Source organism: Rhinopithecus roxellana, chromosome 18 (genome assembly GCF_007565055.1).
Source record: "Rhinopithecus roxellana isolate Shanxi Qingling chromosome 18, ASM756505v1, whole genome shotgun sequence".
NCBI lineage: Eukaryota > Metazoa > Chordata > Mammalia > Primates > Cercopithecidae > Rhinopithecus > Rhinopithecus roxellana.
This window is the reverse complement of record NC_044566.1, coordinates 68,161,982-68,169,327: the sequence shown is the minus strand read 5'-3', so window position 1 is coordinate 68,169,327 and position 7,346 is coordinate 68,161,982.

The following is a 7,346-nucleotide window of genomic DNA, read 5'->3' as shown; positions in this document are numbered from 1 at the left end:
GTATCAACCACCACTTCTGGCCTATTATGACAATAGATTTTTAAAACTCAGGTAGAGTATGCAAATTCGTATGTGTGTGTGTGTGTGTTTGTGTGTGTGTATAAAACATAGGAATATATGTGAATATATATATATAACCAAAAGTGACTTGAGAAGAAATGGATAATCTAAAGAGTCCTAGAACTATGAAAGACAGTGAATTGGTAGTTAAACTCTTTCTCTCCCCCTCCAAACAAAACAAAACAAAGCAAAGCAGTAAAACCAGATAGTGGAACAAATGTTTCAGCAAAATCTAGTGATTAGGCAATTCCAAATTTATAGAAATGTACAGAATTTATATAAATTTATATAATTATAAAAAATTATAGAAACATCTCTATTGTGAAATTCAACATTTCTATATAAACTATTAGAAAAAACTGAATCTAGTCATCTGTAAAACCAACCATACATCACGATTAAGTTGGGTTTATTCCAGGAATACAAATATGGCTTCCTGTTCAAATGAATCTCTAGAAATATTTTTTACTACTTTAAGAGACTGAAGGAGAAACATATGATATCTCAAAGTGATAAATTCACATGACTGAAGCAGTTCTTAGTGTCACCTAAGAATTCCAGAAGTTGGATACCTAATTCCTGTCGTATTCCTGAAGAGTACTTAAGCTCTTCAGGACAGTGGGTTTCTTTAAACTTTAAACATTTCATCTAGCAACACTATTTTAAGCAGTTGCTCACATTTCATTCAATTTAAGGTACTATACATGTACTCTTCTTTCATGTGTCACAAAAAAAGTCTTCCAATCATAAGATGCACCCAATTTCAGAGATGTAAAATTGTGAAAATGTGCATCTTAGAATGGATGAAATATTGATGTATTTGTTAAAAGTTGTAGCAACAATATTTTTCCTCTTCCCTTAGAGAAAGGAAGGTTTTCTGTTTTTTATTTCTTTTTGAAAAAGACGGTTATCTACAGATACCAAATGTCCAGACGTTTGGAAGCAATTAGTGTTTAGTGAAGAATGTATGAGGCAGACACAATCAAGATCTCAGACTTTAGGCAAATTGTATATTCCTCCTTGTATAGAATTTTACATACTTTTTGTGAAATAAGCATGGAAAAAACTCACTTGTACTCAGGGTTATTTTACAAGCTTCTCACTCTGAAGAAAGTGAAGGCCTGCATGCCTGACATTTTTACCTCTTATCTTTCTTCATCAAGAAGATCTCCCAAGTTGGCAGGCAAGAATTCAGTGATCATCATTTTATCTTTCCCTGTCAGCTGCTGGCACCTCAGTGTTTCCCAGAAGACACCAATTTCTCACAGATATATGTCTGGTACTTCTTTCCAGATGGTAATGTGTTTCTTAACAAGCTTCTGGCTCTTTCTTTTGCCCATGGGACTGCATTTCAGAAGATTTGCATCACATCTTGTTTTCTCAGTCCTTCAGAAATGCACCAGGTCTGATGCATGTCTACAACCAATAATAGTGGCTGCCTGGTGGATGTCAGGTGGATTTCTTCTCTCCTAAGTGGAGTGCCCCATCCATTGGTAAGTCTAAGCCCAACATTTAGTTCAAGGAGTGATGGTCCACCAAGATTGATATCCCAACCTGTAGGTCTTTAAATAGCAATAAAAGATGACGCTGTACTTGGCTGCACTATTGCAAATGGTCTACGGTGCCACCTCCCCAAGGACTTGCATCTTTTAATTGATCATTTCTTTTCAGACTTTTGGTTTTAATCTTTCCTTCTCATTAACATCATTATTTTTTATTCTCTTAACTGCCTTTCTTCATACTGACCTTTAGCCCAACATTATCTTCCCAATAATTCATTTATTTTTTCTTGGGGGGAAATCCATACAACTCTTGCTTTTGGGGAAAATTTGTTCTGAGAATCATGTTGTATCGGGAGAACCTGCTCCCGATGGTTGCGTGAGTTCTTTTCTATTTCCTAAGTGTCTCAGCTGGTTTGAGAAATAAAGGGAAAGAGCACAAGAGAGAGAAATTTAAAGCTGGGTGTCCGGGGGAGGCATCACATGTCGGCAGGATCCGTGATGTTCCCCAAGCAGTAAAACCAGCAAGTTTTTATTAGCGATTTTCAAAAGGGGAGGGAGGGCACGACTAGGATGTGGGTCACAGAGATCACATACTTCACAAGCTAATAAAATATCACAAGGCAAATGGAGGCAGGGCGAGATCATAGGACCACCGGATGGGGCGAAATTAAAATTGCTAATGAAGTTTCAGGCACGCATTGTCATTGATAACACCTTATCAGGAAACGGGTTTGAGAGCAGACAACCTGTCTGACCAAAATTTATTAGGCAGGAATTTTCCTCCTCCTAATAAGCCTGGGAGCGCTACAGGAGACTGGGGCTTATTTCATCCCTTCAGCTTCGACCTTAAAAGACGCTTCTAAGGGGGCAGTTTATAGGCCTACGCTCAGGGCACATTCTCTTTCTCAGGGATGTTCTTTGCTGCGAAAAAGAATTCAGCGATAGTTCTCCTACTTGCTTTTGAAAGAGGAGAAATATAGCTCTGTTCCGTCCGGCTCACCGGCGGCCAGTTCAAAGTTACCTTCCCTGTTCCCTGAACATCGCTGTTATCCTGTTCTTTTTTCAAGATGCCCAGATTTCATATTGTTCAAACACACATGCTCTACAAGCAATTTGTGCAGCTGACACAATCATCACAGGGTGCTGAGGCGACATTCATCCTCCTCAGTTTGTGAAGAAGATGACAGGATTAAGAGATTAAAGTAAAGACAGGCATAGGAAATCACAAGGGTATTGATTGGGGAAGTGGTAAGTGTCCATGAAATCTTCACAATTTATGTTCAGAGATTGCAGTAAATACCGGCATAAGAAATTATAAAAGTATTAATTTGGGGAACTAATACATGTCCATGAAATCTTCGTAATTTATGTTCTTTTGCGGCGGCTTCAGCTGGTCCCTCCGTTTGGGGTCCCTGACTTCCTGCAACAATGTGGTAATAAGCTGGTGTTCTTTGGGATTTTTGTAGAATAAGTAATTTGTCTGGTCTTTGCTCCTCTTCCTAGGAGATAACCTCTAAATCCTTGGAAATTCCTGAGTGATAAAATTGTCTTCATTATTCATGGGGGGCTCCCAGACCACGCCTGAGTTTATGCTAATGAGATGACTTAGGATTGGGGCTGGTCGCACCAGAAATACCAACCCTGTGATTAAAGGGTTGGAGCTCTGAGCCACGACTTCCTGACTCCTGAATTCCAGAATGGGGAAGAGGGCTGGAGATTGAGTTCAAGTACATGGCCAGTGATTCATGGAATTAAATCCTAATAGAATCTCTGGACGCTGGGGCTTCTTGGATGAACTTCTTGGTTGGTGAACACATTGATGTGTCAAGAGGGTGACATGTCCCAATTTCAAGGACAGAGAGCATGAAGCTCTGTGTTCAAGACCCTCCCAGACCTTGCCCCATGTGTTTCTGCATTTGACTGGTCCTGAGTTGTATCCTTTATAATAATTGTAACAGTAAGTTTAGCACTTTCCTAAGTTCTCTGAGTGGTTATAATGAATTATCAAACATAAGGGGGTCATTGGAACCCCCAAATTGTGCAAGTGACCTGGGACCTCTGAATATGTGGCTGCCATCTGAAATGAGGGCATTCTTCTTCCCTTCACCTCATGGAACCTATGCTGAGTGGCCAACATCGGAAACGAATTGCAGTATTGCAGAATACAGTGAAAAGAAAGGCTTAATTTTATCAGGTACGCATAAAGTATTTTAAAAAATTATTTTCCTTATGTTTTCTATAAATAAAGAAGTAAAAATTGATGGTATGTTCTTAGAGTTTGTATGCCCAATTGCTCTCCAGCTGTACTGGTTTCCCAGCTATTTCATGAAGCTTTGTCTCCCTGAAGCTATTTCATGAAGCTTTGTTTCCCCTCCCTGCTTGTGGCTTTCCCTGGATACTCCTCAGAGGTGTGCTTTGAGGAACTGATCCCCTCAGCCAGCCTTCAGGGCAGCCCGGCGGGGACTGGATGGGCTGGCCAGCATGCTGGCTTGGCGTTCCTCTGAGTCTGGCTGGAAAGGAGGTGGGGGGCCCAACACTGTCCCACGGTACCCCCAGGACTGAGCATGGATGAGGAACGGTGGGACTCCCTGCAGCACTAGGAGGGGCAACCAAGGTGACCCAGCACCTGGAGATGGACTTCAGCCGCCTGCTCCTTATTTAGTGGACAAGCGGGTGGAGCTGCTGGTGGAGTTCATGTTGGAAATGTCCAAGGAGCAGGTCTCCATGGCTCAACGTGTAGCCTTTTTTGGGGTGGGAGTGCCAGGTGGGCCAGGCCCCAATCTCTGCCTTCCCATTCACCAGGCTTGTCTGTTTCTGGCTAATGGGCACTTTGAGTGGAGTCTCTGTCCTCAAATAACTGCTCTAAAGCATGTAAGATAAACATGAAAAAGGGAGAGCTTTTTCACTGCAAAATGTTTAAAGCCAAAAAGTCCAATTGGAGTCAAAATCTATATGTCACTATTGTAAGACCTTTCGCCATGAAAGAAAAGAAAGTGTTGTTAGATTCTTTAAATCTCATTTCAAGATGTTTGGAAGATTTGCAAAATGGTTTCCAACTTATCACCCGTTCGCGTGAACACGTTGTCTCCTGGATGGCGACTATGGAGAGTTAGAAAAAAACTGTGGAGCCACTTTTGGCTCAAAACCCAAGAGACAAGCGAAGCCCAGGGCAGCAAGCCCTCATTTTTCAGTGAAGTTCTCAAAAAGATTTTATTGGAAACTTTTATAGAAAGTTAATATGAAATATTTCCCTGGATATTTATTTTTCTTGACATAATTATGATATAATATGAAGAAAATGTAATGCAGTTTACCAAGTCCCATATGGTTGTCCCCAGATCCCCATTGTGCTGTATAAATATTGTCATTTTCTATGAGCGCCATGACAGGAAAACCTTGGGAGGCCCTTCCCTTCTCAATGTCGTGAGGTCTCCAGGCTCATGTGAGATTCACTCACCTCTTAGGGAAACTCCAGACTGCAGTCAGTAATTTCAGTTATTCTCCCTGTTTTATACTGGAATAAAATGACTTTCTGCTGCTCCCTCCCCCAGTAGCTGTTAAATAATAGCAGCAATAGCACCAATGAACAGCATAACGAATCTCAGTGGATTCTAGTATGAAATTCAATGACAAACATAAGTACACAGGTTTAACACATTTTTCATTTTAAAAAATCAGAAAGCAATAGAAATGACAACCTGGTCTTTTGAGTCAAAATGCAATCCTTCAAATGGTGGATGTCTGAGTCCCTTTTCTGTTGCTTAAAACAGAATACCAGAAACTGGGTAATTTATAAAGAAAAGAAATTTATTTCTGACAGTTATGGAGGCTGAGAAGTCAAAGGTCAAGGGGCCACATCTGGTGAAGGCCTTGCTGGTGGGGATTCTCTGCAGAGTCTGAGGTGGCACAGGGCCTCACATGGCGAGGGGGCTGATTGTGACCACGTGCTAGTTCAGGTCTCTCTTCCTCTTCTTAGAAAGCCATCAGTCCCACTCCCACGATAACCCATCAATCCATTAACCAATCAATCCACGAGTCCATGAATGGACTAAGCCATCATGAGGGCTCTGCCAATCACCTCTGAATACTGCCACGTTGGGGATGAAGTTTCAACATGAGTTTAGGAGGGGACAAATATTCAAACCACGGGAGTGGGCAATTCAGTTGAGCAAAAATGTGGGTTCAGAGGAGCTCTGGAGCATATATTTCACGACAAACCCTGAGCCACCTTGACACAAGTGAGTGGGCTTTTTCTTCTCTGCGCCAGCCAGCTTTGAGCTGGGAGACTGAGCATCTTTTTCTGTACTTACTGGTCGTATGGTTTCTTTTTCTGAGCACCACCTGCTCATAGTTTTCACTTGGTTTCCTCATCTCCCTAAAGCCTCTGCTCTCAACCTGCCCAGATAACAGGACAATTCAAGTGTTTCCCTAAACAGGTGTTTCCCTAGTAGCAAGTCTGATGACAGCTTGAAAAATAATTTCTCCCCCTTGCTACCTATGTAATTACATAAAAGAGAAAGCAGTGAAGGCAAATGGAATGGAAGGAAGGAGGAATTCTGCTGCAGACACTAGGGGAGCCCTGCCCAGGTCTCCAGGGAGGCTCAGGTGCTCGTGCTAATAATAACTTGAAGGAAACAAAAACATTTCATCCCATAATATCCTTTGGCATATTTTGAAATGGCCGTTCAGGGGACCAGCCTGGACCAGCGAACAGAACTAGCCTTGCAAAACTGCCTTTGTGAGGGAGATTTGCATCTGTAGAGAAAACCCGGCTTGAGGCCATCCTGGTTTCTCTGAGGCCTTCCCTTGTCTGCATCTAAGAACAATGAACTGAGAGGCTGGCAGTTGAACACTGCATGTTCTCACTCGTGTAGAAGCCAAAAAAGTTGATCTCATAGAAGTAAGAAGTAGAACAGAGGATACTAGAGGCTAGGCAGCCTAGGGGGAAGGGAGGACAGGAAAAGATTTGTTAAAGGATGCAAAATGGCCGGGCGCGGTGGCTCAGGTCTGTAATCCCAGCACTTTGGGAGGCCGAGGCGGGCGGATCACGAGGTCAGGAGATCGAGACCATCCTGGCCAACATGGGGAAACCCCATCTCTACTAAAAATACAAACAATTAGCCTGGCGTGGTGGCAGAAGCCTGTAGTCCCAGCTACTCGGTAGGCTGAGGCAGGAAAATGGTGTGAATCCGGGAGGCAGAGCTTGCAGTGAGCCGAGATCGCGCCACTGCACTCCAGCCTGGGTGACAGAGCAAGACTCCATCTCAAAAAAAAAAAAAAGGATGCAAAATTATAGCCAAACAGGAGGAATAGCTCTAGTGTTCTGTAGCACTGTAGGACTGTAGGGTTACTGTAGTTCACAATAATACATCAGATAGTTTCAAATAGCTAGAAGGATGATGCTGAATGTTTCCAACACAAAGAAACGATTAATGTCTGAGATGATAGATATGCTAATTGCCATTTTCTGATCGCTGTACATTATATGTATTAATACATCACTGTGTGACCGTGAATGTAATTATTGGTTGTCAATTTAAAAATTAAGAAATAAATAAAAGGTAAATCTAAAGAAATAAAAATAAAGGTCTAAAAAAAATTTACCATTTGTTCTCTCTGAAGGCTGCTTTCCCCTATATAACAAGACCACCTTTGCTGGCCAGGCCTCCTCTTCTCCCTGCTCCCATAACCTGTTTTGCCACAATGCAAGCCCCCATTCTTTCTGTAACCTCAAGATGGTATATAAGCTTCTGAACCCCATTAGAGGTGGGGGCAATGGCTCTC